Below are 13861 nucleotides of genomic sequence, written 5' to 3' on the forward strand. Positions count from 1 at the left end.
ACCCGGCTTCGGGATGAGGATCACGTCGGACCTCTTCCATTCGTCGGGTATCCCGCCGTTCCGCCAGCACTCGTTGATGTAGTCTGTCAAGCGGCTCGTTGCCAGGTCGTCCAGGTTCCGGAGCATCTTGTTGGTCACTTTGTCGGGGCCTGGAGCCGACTTGGTCTTGATGGTCTGCAGGACCGCCTTGATTTCTTGCTGGGAGAAATCTCTGTCGAGGCCTTCGTTGGGAGAGCCCGAGTAGTTCCGGTGTTCAACGGCTGGAGGTCTCTCAAGGTAGAGCTTGACGATTTCATCACCCATTTCACGGATGTTTCCTTTGTACTTGTGTCTGAGCTTGGTCATTTCCGCTTTCGCCGCTGTCTTCGTTCCCGACGGGTCGAGCAGGTGCTTGAGGATCTTCCACGTCTTGCCCGTGTTGATGTTGCCGTCCATGGCGTCGCATACCTCGTCCCAATCAGCAAGGAATAATACACCTGTAAGCAAGCAAAGATCATGAATAGCTGCTTGCCATTAACCCTCAAGAGAAAAGTGTAAAACAGCTGTAACTTACCAGCACTAACGTACGGGGCAGAAACCTGGAGGCTTACGAAAACGGTTCAACTTAAATTGAGGACGACACAATGACCTATGGAAAGAAGAATGATGGGTGTAACGTTAAGCGATAAGAAAAAAGCAGATTGGGTGAGGGAACAAATGTGAGTTAATGGCATCTTAGTTGAGATCATTAAAAAGAAATGGGCATGGACAGGACATGTAATGAAGAGGGAAGATAACCGATGGTCATTAAGGGTTACAGACTCGGTTCCAAGAGAAGGAAGCGTAGCAGAGTGTGGCAGAAAGTTAGATGCGCGGATCAGATGAAGAAGTTTGCAGGGACGACTTGGCCACAATTAGTACATGACCGGGGTTATTGGAGAAGTATGGGAGAGGCCTTTGTCCTGCAGTGGGCGTAACCAGGCTGATGATGATGGTGATGAAGCAAGCAAAAATTGAAAGGCTCATACTCCCACAAGCAAAAAAAATGCAATGATTCATACCCCCGTAAGGCTGAGGCTACAAGCGCCCAGTAAAGTGAAGCGAACAGTGCATACCTTCAAAGAAATCACCCGTAGACTCCACAGAAGACCGTATGTTGCAATAAAGAACAAGCTCAAAACGAGCAGCTGAACCACCAATAAAGGATTGAATAGCCCTCTGAACACTTGTGGTGGTAGCTTTGCAACACCTCCACTGGACATTCACTTTTGCAGGGCCGAGAGGGCAAGTCAATTTTTTTTTTACAGCGTAACTTTTTTTATGAAACCTTATATGGCGTTGTCCTTACAGTACCTCGAACAACCACGGCCATGTCGTCTTGTGGAGCTACCACGCCTCACACCGGTGGAGGTAGGGAGGGAGGAGGTAAAGACGCTCCCAGCTCTGGGCACGAGGTACATGGCAGGCCCGTTGGAGGCGAGCTCCCATGGCACTCTCCAGCGTAACAGGAGCACCCAATTTAGGGCGAGTTGGTTACGCATAGCAGATCATGCTAGTTCGTGCACAAGCAATGGCAGAATGAGAAGCAGACAAAACAAGCGTAATAATGACGCAAGTATTGTTTACACGTCACTCTGTGTTTGTTTCAACTCTTGACCGTGACCTCCTAAGCATAACAGGGCTGACGGCACTGCTGGAGGCCACGCGAACTGCATCGTTGTTCGATTCCGGTAGCGGCTCTAAGGTGAGACCACAGCCGCGGCCACGGACCAAGGCGCACCTTCAGCCACCGGAGTTGTTCCCTCATCCCGATGAACCTCGGACGCAACGACCTATGGAAAGAATAATGATGGGTGTAACGTTAAGCGATAAGAAAAAAGCAGATTGGGTGAGGGAACAAATGTGAGTTAATGACATCTTAGTTGATATCATGAAAAAGAAAAGGGCATGGACAGGACATGTAATGAAGAGGGAAGATAACCGATGGTCATTAAGGGTTACAGACTCGGTTCCAAGGGAAGGAAGCGTAGCAGAGTGTGGCAGAAAGTTAGATGCGCGGATCAGATGAAGAAGTTTGCAGGGACGACTTGGCCACAATTAGTACATGACCGGGGTTATTGGAGAAGTATGGGAGAGACCTTTGTCCTGCAGTGGGCGTAACCAGGCTGATGATGATGGTGTTGAAGCAAGCAAAAATTGTAAGGCTCATACTCCCACAAGGAAAAAAAATGCAATGATTCATACCCCCGTAAAGCTGAGGCTACAAGCGCACAGTAAAGTGAAGCGAACAGTGCATACACTGTAAAAAAAATTTGCCTTACTTTACAGAAAATTTGCTGGTAATTTGTGACCGAACACTCTTCCGTAAATTAAGAACGGTCATTTCCGTAGAACGGACAACTGTAAAAAAAGAGACCGTAATACAAGATACGAGTGCTTCTGTATCTAGAAAACGGAAGACTCTGTATTCTGAATCTGTACTATAACCGTTAAAGTACGGTGCTTCTCGTATTCAGAAACGGAAACGGAACACACCGTATGCTGAATCTGTGCTATAACCGTTAAAAAACAGGTGCTTGCCGTATTCAGAAAACGAAAGACTCCGTATACTAAATCTGTACTATATCCGTTAAAGTACAGGTGCTTCCCGTATTTCATCTTGCAGAGCATATCCATTCGAAGAATGTGCCATCGGGCACAAAACTGCCCAGGACGTGCGAGAGTCGACCGAATTTCATTGGTGTGCTATTTGCTGGGATCAGCCGTGCCACCATCTGCGTTCGGAATGTGCATACGTGACCCACTGTTTTCAGCGGTCTTGAGCAGAAATGCAATTTGGTCAACGCTCGCACTTCCAGGGTACTTTTGTCCACGATAGTACATCTCCTTTAATGCAAATGTCATGAAGGCAGCTCATAGTCAAAGCAGCAGGTCACCATTGAGAAAATTGTCTTGCCAACACACTGACATGGCTGCAGAGATAAAACACTTTGCACTTTGTGATATGAATGCACTGCATAGCATATATACAAAAAGGTGCAACATTTCAGTCCTCAAGTTCTTAGATCACAGAAGCAACTTTATTTTCTTCAATCACTCGTCTTGCACTTATTCCTGGTGAAAGTTGTTCTTGACTCCAAACACTTGCAAGGATAAACTTGCTGCTGTTAGGAGAAACAAATAGTATTCGTGAATATCCATCCTAAAGAAAGCGGCAAAAAAGTTTAATCACAGAACACGACAAAGCAGTAACTTCTGTGTTAGAAAAACATGTAAGTAGATCAACATTGTTGGCACAAGGGATGTTGCTGTAGCCAACATTTCGACATAGGTGCTTGTCATTAGGGTAGCAAATGTTTCCCTTGGCTGTGTTGTGGGATTGTGCATATCTCACTGGCCCCTAGCCTCATTGGGGGAGAAGTAACTGGTGCATATAATAGGTCAAGAGAAGCCAAAGTGTTAAAATAAAGGAAGGAAGGGTGTGCTTAGCAGTGGTGATTGTGATGGAGCGGGTATGAGCAATGCTGTCAGTACTTGCCAAGAGTAGGGGTGACCAAAACAGAAAACGATGTACACATGTATGCAGTCATTAATCCAGTAGAACCAATCTTTCCAGAAGACAAAATAGGTATCAAGATAAACAGTTTGTACTTTTGGAAAAGGAAAACGAAGAATTAAGGAAAATAAATTTTGTATCAAGATGCATCTGGTTAAGATCACTGCAAATGGTAAATGAAGGCACATTATGAATATATATTTTGTTGAAAGCCGATGAAGAAAATATATATTAACCAAATATTAAAAAATAGGGACATTAAAATTAAACTGGATATGATCATAAAACAGTAAAGAACAGCCTGTGGAAAAAAATGGGATGGATAATATAACCAGGTGCAAGATTGCAAAACGTCGAGTGCTGTTTATATTCATGCTGCTGTTGACGGCTTCAAGTTTCTGTCTTCCTGTGGAACCTTTGTCTTACTTGAACAAGGAAATGGGTCATTTTTTAAACAAGCCAGTTCAAATGCAGTTCAAAGCTTCAGCCGTGTTATAATGAAAGAAAATATTATGGTCAGTTCTCCTGCTCATCTTGAAACTTATTGTGCGCAACAAACAGGGACGAAGAATAGAAGAAACACAATGTTAAGCGCTCGTCCTTGTGTTTCTTCTATTCTTCGTCCCTGTTTGTTGCGCACAATAAGTTTCAAGATGAATTTGTTCCAACTAGGCCGACTCGCAGTCTTGCTTCAGTTCTCCCGGGTGTGCTTTCATTCACCAGTTATTTCCACCGGTGTAAGTTCAAAATTTAATGGTCTAAATGGACCTTAGCTCCTGGCAAACCATTAGCTGGTCTTTTTTTCAACACAGATGCCTGCACATTATATGTGTTGGCAGGAGTGCTAGCGAACTACGTTATACTTGTTGCCACAACCAAAGTGAAACTTGGTAACAGTGATTGAAAAAAAAAAACAGCATTCCGCAATACTGATTCAAGTCGTCTGGAAAAGTTGCTTAAGTTAACGTACACCCCCTACTCCACCAGACACAATTATTCACCACACTGACTCTCATGGTGTCAACCATGCTATTACAACACTAGGCATCAAGTGAGGAGAATTAGGGGATAAGAGGGCACAATGCTTTTTGTTAGAACATCAAATGTGCTTTACATAAATGCTGCATTCCAACTAACAGAGGAGCAACCGGGTTGTGGGATAGTGACCAATGCATACGAAAGATAATGACATTCTGTGCAGCAGAATGTTGACGATGAGGTGTTATGCACACAAGTGTACTCTTTCACACAAAATGACATCCTGCACTCAAACCTTGTGCCAATGTTAGAGTTTGAAAAACACCGTAGTGGAAAGCAAAGAGTGCTAAATTTGTTGAAAGTTACTAAAAATTATTCGAGTATTCATTATCCTTACTGTTCGTTAAAGATTCACAGATTGTTCCCTATGGGTGCTGTAAACAGGCACCCTGCTTTTACAGTGGTAGCAACAATGATCTGTGGCACAGACAAGAATAAATGCTCATGAAGTTTATGCAAGAGTATATCCTACAAATTACACCCCATTTCACATTCCAATATGGTAGAAGAGGAAGACGAAAAAAACTACTTTCTGGTGGAGAATGCATACCCCAGAATAGAAGAAACAAGTGTACCCTAACCATTGCTGCTGCCGATGCCTGTGCACTAGCAGTTACATATAATATGGCAGTTACAATTGTTTTTCCACAAGCACTGCAAGCTGCGGCCAGTTTACCAGTACACAGCTGTAATAAATTTAGGGCAAGCTAAAGCTCTCTAATGGATTTATCTCATATGACACAATTGGAATGCAATATTCTGCAAATAAGTGAAGCGCGATGTGCCATCCCATACAATGAAACACCTTTGAAGAATCTGAATCACTACCTGCACTCTTAGGCAAAGTTACACCCTTTGGAGTGCCCCTTCTGCCACACAACAATAATCGTTATTTGCCTTGATGCGTTTCCTTTCTTGAAGACGCCACGCCCGCTACTTTGTTGTCGAGAATGCTATCATGCTGATAACGCGCATGCCGTTCGTTACTGGAAAGCACAGGGCTCGCAGCGTTAAAGAAAGAAAATGCATAAAGGCAGATGACAATTATCGTTGTGTGGAAGAAGGGGCACTTCAAAGGGTGTAACTCTGCCTAAGAGTGTGAGCCGTGACGAGGGAAAAGAGTGTGTTCTGTGTAAAGTAGTGCACCTGTATAACCTAAAGCTTTGGAGAATGCATTTAGTATGAGCTGGGAAGGTTCCTAATTTTAATTGCACACAGTGAAAACCTCCATGCAGTTTTGCAAAATTCAAACCCCCTACCTTTTTGTTGTTCAAACGTAATGACACGTAGGGCCATAACATGTACATTATGGGTTTCGTTCCCAAACAATCAAAGTGAATAGCACCACCCTAAGTGTTATGTGCCTTCTTGTTAGTGTCGAATGCTGCGATCGGCAGAGAAACGGATTTCTGGAGCAATATAAAGTATTAGGTACTGTGATCTCAGTTCTTTCACTGCTGTTTAAGCATTATCGGGTCCTAAAGTAAAGAAACGAGGAATAAATACATGCATATTTTACGCTACAACCCTCATAAGTATTTAGTAGTCTGGATTATAAAGGATTCCAGATTTACAATGCAGGACAGATTTTATTTCACTGAAAGAATGGCATCATGCCAATGATTCTGCATTTGGTGCTATATTTATTTGTATTTAGTTCAGTTGGAATGTGTGTGTATCGTCAGCGATATCGCTTGACATGTTTTATATTGACTGTTTTCTAAATTTAGGCAAATTCGTATTCGCAAATAACCTTGTATGACACCAAGAACTTGCTTAGCAGGAGTATTTCTAACATTTGCAAGATATGAGGCTCTTGAATGCATATCTCAGCCTGGGGTACACGCCGCCCCCTAATCTCATCAGCAAGTTTCTGGAACTCATCTACGAGGTTTCTTATGATGAATGTAAAGTTGCTTGAATGGGGGAAATAGGGAATTTATAACAGGTGAATTATGCAGCATAAGAATGATGTCAGCAAGAAGCAAGCATCAAGAACTATAAAATGAAGACTATAAAATGCAAGAATTATTTGGGAAGATTTAAAATTCTGGCATTGGAATGAAATGTCTTTCAATCTATATATAAACTCTGATTATTCACTCTACTACCACTGCCTTCATTAGAAACATTCATAATCATTATCCTATCTATGCCACATCATCATAGCTAATATTCAAGCCTTCATAAGCTGCTTTTTTTACTGCTAATTCTCTGTGGGAAAGAGGTGTCCGTATGAAGACCATATCATATACTTATTACCCGTTTTTTGATAAATGATAAGAGAAAAACTTCACACCAAAAATGCATTGAGCTTGAGCAAGTTCTGCGTTTGCTGCTGTTGATTCTTTTTTCCCTTTGCCATCATTGACCCACCTGGTTAGCTAAGTAGACAGAAAAGCTGCAGGAGAAAGGTGGGGGTGCCAAACCAGACTTGTGCCCCAGGGGACCTTTTCACGGTCACTGGAGGAACTGCCTGTGGCCTCGGCATCATCCTTGAGGGCCACGGCCATGTCTAAGAAACCTTGTCTCCACAGGCTGCACAAAGAAAGATAATTTGCTGAGCTAAGTCTTTTTCTTAAAAGAACCCATTTAAGTTGTATTCGTGGCTTTGCACCACAAAACTGAGACATGACTGGCCACTCAAGACACTTTATGTGTATTCGCAGGCTTATTCCTTGGAAAAACACTTTTATGTAGCACACAATGAGTAACAGTAACAAAAAAGTGTATCAGGAGGCTTTCATATTGCTCTACAACTTTTCATTGACACATTTCATTTAATTATTTGAGATATTTAATAACTAATTAAGAATTATGTAATTAGGCAGAATGCACAATATAATCAGAGTATCTCCAGGCGATGGCAAACATTACCTTCATTTTGTCTAGTTACATCGCATTTACATATTTCTAAATCTTGGTGCATGATAGTTAAGACACCCTGTAGATCAAAAAACAATATTAAAATTTTCATAATCATCTCTTGCGTGTTATTGGTGGCTATGGCTGCTTCAAGTTATTCTTTCAGTATGGTACAAGCAGTTTTGAAGTGAAATTGTTTTGCATCGAGGGCATGTAATCTAGGCAATCAAGCAAAAGGTCAAGTTGTGTTCACTATTCAGATGTTTAACTAAGAAGCTGCAGGAAAAGGAAACAAAACACAAAACCTAATAAACAATGCAAAATTTGAAAATTTAAACTGAACAAGAAACCAGTTTTTGAAAACACAGAAAAAAAGCCAGCAGCTTACATCGAATACACCCTTGCTATGTACTCCAAGTGAAGTTGTTACCGCAATGCTTGGGCACCATATGAACGTAACAATCAACAACTTCGAGCAGAATATTAACACCACTAAATGAACTGGCCTTTGAAGATTCTTGATCTGAAATCCTCAACGACTTGTTCTGGCGTTTAATCTGTCAAGCTCAATCTGTATTCTCAAAAGCTGGCTCTCGGCCATAATTTCTCTAAACGCAACATCAGCTTAAATCTCAAGATAGGGTTGACCTGTAAATAAAGTGGATAATGCATGGCAAACATCATGAACTCTCTTACATGTTAACCAGAGGGTTCACTCATGCAGCCATGAAATTGTGATGCAGACACGATATATTGAAGCTGGTTTTGTGAAGTGTTTCATGCTTCCAAGGCTTCTTCAGTTGTGAAAGCTGTCTCCGTTAGCTAAATAAGCGATGAGAATAAAAAAAGAACTTCAACATGCTCACAATATGTTGGCCATTTGCAAGTAAACAGCAGCCTTTTTGGGCACCCAGGTTGCCTGGTGCAAATCTACTATGCCACAGTACTTGCGTTACCCAGTACCAGCCACTTTAAAATGCAATGTGTTCAGAACCCTTTCCCTCTGTTTGTCTGCTTTGGAAACAGTTTAACATGTGTTCAGTAGGAGTCGAGAAAGGGGACAGAAAACACTGTGCACCACTGATTTCTAACATGTTTCGCTGGATGCAGCACACCGCACCGGATGCAGGTGAAGCCAGTGGAAATGCGATGTCATGCAGTCGCTTGTCCTGGAAGCAGGGCATATGGTGGACTAACTAGTGCGTGCGATCAGATAATATTGCTGCCAAAAAACTTTTCTTTGTGGTTTTTCACATTTTAGGAGGTCTCTGCATGTCTGGTAAGCACTTTTATGACAATCTGAACCCGTATACGATAGTGTTCTCTTACATCAAGTTTTTTCTGATTTACCAGTGTTTCCATTGCACGCCACTTATGTTAGCGACACTGTAGACACTACAATGGAAAAATTCTGGACACCTCGAAACACTGCTTGGGTAGTTTATGGCACATCAGGCAGGCATGTTAGGGGAAGAAATGCTACACACCCGTGCAACAAAGTGGTGCCACAAAGTTGTCAAGCACTTACTTCCGGGACAAGGCCGGCTTCAGTCGAGGGCGCTCGATGTGCTGTTCATCCCCTGTAGTAGAGATCAATGGCGTGGACCCTTTTATACTGGCTGTCTTTTCTGGTCGGAACCTTGGCAACAGCTTCCACCATACTTTTTTTGAACCTGCAACATGTGCAGAGAAAGTCACATCACTGTGCGTTGATTGTATGGCTTTATTGTGCTACACATTCTATCAAATCATTAAAAAATACAGTTCACACATTTTTACTTCTGTATATAGACAGTCTAGTTGCTATACACGCGAAACATTACCATTCCTCTGACAGAATGCAACAATAGAAGCGTACACTGTAAAGCTACACTAAAATTTAAATTGATGTGACACCGTATGAGCATACAGTATGCTTACTGCATGCTTTAGCCCTCTGTCAAGTAAAAGTTAATTGTCAATCATTTATGGTGTATTTCTACTTATTCTGGGTCATCAAACTGTACAATCAATGTTCCAAGTTTACACAATGTTGGCTTTTGATTGCCTATGTGATCCGTTTCCTACTTACGCATGCAGTAATCCCACTGTATTAAGGAAAAAGAGAATAGGAAATGCCGTGATAATCTTCTACATTTGATGAGGGCAGGAGCAATGACCAATAGCATGTGGTTGAAGCTACATAAATACTTAGTTTTCACACAGCTTAATTATTCAGCAAGTAATAAAGAGCTATCCTGTGTACCTCTGCATGACCAATAAAATCTGACTACTTGACACTGCACTAAGGCTGCCGCTTGGTACTGTTCGGCAGTTCAGCTTTGGTTTTCTGATATACAGAACTGTTTAGGTACCAGTAGTTTACTTTGCGATGAAATGGAGCTTGGAGCACTGGTCATTTCCACATAAATAATGCGACAGCAAATATAACACAAGGATAGGAATATGGGTCTCTTGGAAAAAGTACATACACATTATGATTATAATGTGATGTGATGCCACAATGAAACAGAAAGCAACGCATAGAAGTGGACGGCGCTTCCATGCCACCAAGGTTATTGGACAGACAGTACTTCAGAAGTGCCCGCAACACAATGTGTTGGCGGGCTAGTTGGTGTGAATCCATAAATACTTTGTTAAGCGCAAAACAATGGACACAAGAAAGACGACCACCACAAGGCGCTACACTCAACTGACATAACTTTATTGCGTCGCTCCTTTATAAATAGTAGAATCTAGAAGAACATCCGCAGTGAGCACCATGTGCAGAGACCACCAACAACCAATCACAAGAGCGTACTCATGCGACGGGATCCAAAAAACCATATTGAGCACTGCACAAGGTTAAAGAAGGCACACTAATGCACTGTGACCCCAATGACTGTATGAAGAAAGCTTCCGATAACTCTCAGGCGGTGGTATCACAGCACGTTTTCAAAATCGTAGTATCACGAAACAAGGCTTTGCACTTCCATATTTTACAATGTTGAGCCAAATGGGAACCTGTGCCTGTTGGTATGGATCGCTTAGGTTCGCAATGTTTCGTGATGCTACGATTTTGAAAAAAGAGCCGTGATACCACCGCCAGAGAGTTATCGGAAGTTTTCTTCATACAGTCATTGGGGTCACAGTGCATTAGTGTGCTTTCTTTAACCTTGTAAAGTGCTCAATATGGTTTTTTTTGGATTCTGTCGCATGAGTGTGCTTTTTTGATCAGATGTTGGTGGTTCCTGCACATGGTGTTCACAGCAAATGTTCTTCTAGATTCTGCTGTCTACAAAGGAGGGACGCAATAAAGTGATGTCAGTTGAGAGCAGCGCCTTGTTCTGTCGTCTTTCTTGTGTCCGTTGTTTTGTGCTAAAAAAGCAATGATGTATTCCTTGTGTGTGTTTGAAGACAGCTCCACACGCAGTAGCGTATCCAGTATTGCTGCCCAGTGGTTTAGTTCGCTGCAGTTTGAAGTGCCACAAAACATAAGGAGAGAAACCTGCATTATAGTCTTGTTGCAAACAAGAATATAACGTGAAGTGCATTCTGAGGCCAGAAACTATAAAAAAAAATTTCATGATGCACCGCTGTGCAAGGTTTTATAGCAAAGTCAAATACATTTAGTGTAAATATCACACTATGATGGTGCACAATGGTGGTAATCTGTAATAATATAAAAGGTGCCTTAATGTTACAACAAAAGCTGACATTACTTAATAATAGCCCTGTAAAATTTAGCATGCAGGGGCACCGCTTGGTTAAACAATAGTGATGTATTGTCTATGTACACAAGTATTACCCACGCATTTCTGCCATTGTCTAAATGGCATAAATGAATGAGTAATACTTGTATACATAGATATTACATCTCTATTGTTTACCCAGTGGGTAAACTATGTCTGCCTGACACAAGACTAGAATTAAACCATAAATTATATATAGTCACCCTAACAGTAACACCTCATTTGAACTTCACAGTAAGTAGACGCCTGTTGATGCCAGCCTCCCCCAAGGCTAAACTGTGCTGCATGCTCTACAGAGAAATTATAGTGGTATCACTCAACTCTGAAGCAATTCAGGACTGCAGCACTGTAGAAGACATCTACAAATGTCCCATTTCATGTATAACAGCCTGAATTGCTTGCACATCTTACCAAGTGCAAATTAAAATTTCTTTTTATTTAGCATTTTTGCCTGCTAGACCACAATCCAATTTAATCAATATATTAACATATTACCTCAAAGAACCTAATTTGGCTTATAGATTAACACCTTTGCATACTGCCACAGCTGCACTCTGTCATATGCGTTGCAATCATAAAGGAGTGCTGGTCCACCAGCACTCCAATGTCATTAACAGTGATCACCTACACAGCTAAGTAAACGGTCATGATTCAGGTGGCAAATAGCTATGAGAAAAAAAAATCCACTCACCTTGAGAGCTATAATACTGCAATAACTTGAGAGAGATGGACCCATTGCAGACAGCAGACCTCTTCTCAGCTCCAGCACAACAGCCACTTGCCTTTCAGTAAAAGAAAAGGATTGATTAGTAATGATAAGTTACCTTGTTTTTGCTGAGTATCAATACAATCTGACTTTCATGCATATCCACTCTCCGCTTTAGTAATACAACTGAATTATTCGTCAAATAAAAGAGTCTATGATGATACCATTCGCTTCTCTTGTATGTCCAAATTTTTTCGCACTGATACCCCGTTTACTGCTTGCTTAGTGGCACGAATGCCTTGACTGCCCAGACATCATTCGAAGAAACACGTCTTGCTGCACCGCAAACGGTGCAGCAAGACGTTTTTTTCTGGTCACAATTAAAACGTGCACCCAAGCAAGAAAGTAACGATCACAGGTAGTGAGCGACTGCTATTGCCTGGAACGTTTATTTCCGTATTTTAACAGAAGTTCTTGTATCGGATACAGTATTCAAGCCAATACAAGCGTCAATACAAGAGCTCAACTGAACGCAGTTTTATTCTACGCTTTTAACGCGAGTGAAGAAAAGGTTAGAAGTACCTCACGGAAATTGCGATCGAGCCAATCGCGCTACGACTGGAATCGATCTGAAAAGATAGGGTGATCCCTTTCCCCATTCATGTGTCATTTTTGCCCTAAGACGTTGCAAAGTGGTCTTTTGAAACAATATTTCTGTTCGCGACACCGGCTTACCACACATCATTTTAACACCTACGTTATGCAAACCAAATAAGATTAAAATGGGCTTACCTCATGAGCAAGTTACGAGCGCGCGTAGACTGTTGAACACCCGTTGAGAGCAAGCAGGCTATCCGTGTCCAAGCGCATACGTGCACCCAAACACAGGACAACTTCTTCGATGCCGCAGCGTGCAGAGTTTTGTACACGAAGTGAAAGACATCCAGCGCAAATATCTCCACGCGATGACGGCAAATAACGAGCGCACAAGCGTACACAACACAGCAACAAATTCGGAACTTTGCCAATTCGAACGTGCCGAGACCCAAGCAGCGTAACCATCCATCGTTTCTGTTCTTCGCTCCCGATGCGTCAATCTCTCTTCCTTGGGGTCTTGCTCCACCCTTTTGAGTACAAATCAAGAGATATTTACGGCGAATTAACAACATTTACGACACGACTCGAAAAATGCCGGCTGACTGCACAGTGCATCTGCCACTCCTAACGGACGCGCAGCGCGCGCTGCCCCCTGGCGCCGCACTCTGAGCGCGGAGAACCGAACAGAATCGGTTTCGTTTTCGCATTTGTGCTCTAGTTACTGGAACTGCAATATAATTGCTTGACAACTAATTGAATTATAAAAGAGGAGAACGCTTTTTCTCCCACAGGTTAGTGCGTTTTATACAAAGGGAGAGAGAATTCAAACAAGAAGAAAGGCAGGGAGGTCAACCAAAGCATTCGCTACTGACGATAGCAAACCCCTAGCTGTGCTACAATGACGTGCAAAGCACTGCACTGCGATGCGTCCATAAGCTCTAGTACAGTGATAATTTGGGCTGGTTGGTGCATGTAATGAACGGGTAAATAATGAGTTGTGTCATAACATTACCCATGCATAAAGCACGTGGAACTAATGGTGTTGCATTCTAGGTCAAAAAGAAATAAAGCTTGAATCGTTACATCTCGACACTGGGCATTCTTTCTTTCCGAAATATTTTTTTCTTCTTTTTGACAGTATACACAGTACTAGCACGGTAATAGGTCCTTCATCTTCAGTCACCTTCCAGTAGTTTACATACATGTCAGTGCATGTTCGCGTTCTTTATTCTACCGTACAAGAACGAGCGCGCTTACCGGTCTTGTTTCAAGATGAAGCGCCAAATGTTTGCAATTACATCTTACCGCAAGAATTAACACATGAACAGTGAAGATTATGCGTAATCGATTTGTCTCAATGAATGGGCAGTTATTGTCAGAGACGAGATA

At 42.1% G+C, this 13861-nt stretch overlaps 1 long non-coding RNA gene across 1 annotated transcript; it reads right to left on the bottom strand.

The window, feature by feature from the left end:
* Positions 1–3075: 3075 nt before the first annotated feature.
* On the bottom strand, positions 3076–13050 carry LOC139057033 (uncharacterized). Its single transcript, XR_011512533.1, has 5 exons — positions 12668–13050; positions 11861–11951; positions 8967–9111; positions 6950–7111; positions 3076–3143 (listed from the first exon to the last, which is right to left on the bottom strand). It is a non-coding gene; the product is annotated as an uncharacterized lncRNA (long non-coding RNA).
* Positions 13051–13861: the final 811 nt, after the last annotated feature.

This window comes from Dermacentor albipictus, chromosome 3, assembly GCF_038994185.2.
Source record: "Dermacentor albipictus isolate Rhodes 1998 colony chromosome 3, USDA_Dalb.pri_finalv2, whole genome shotgun sequence".
NCBI lineage: Eukaryota > Metazoa > Arthropoda > Arachnida > Ixodida > Ixodidae > Dermacentor > Dermacentor albipictus.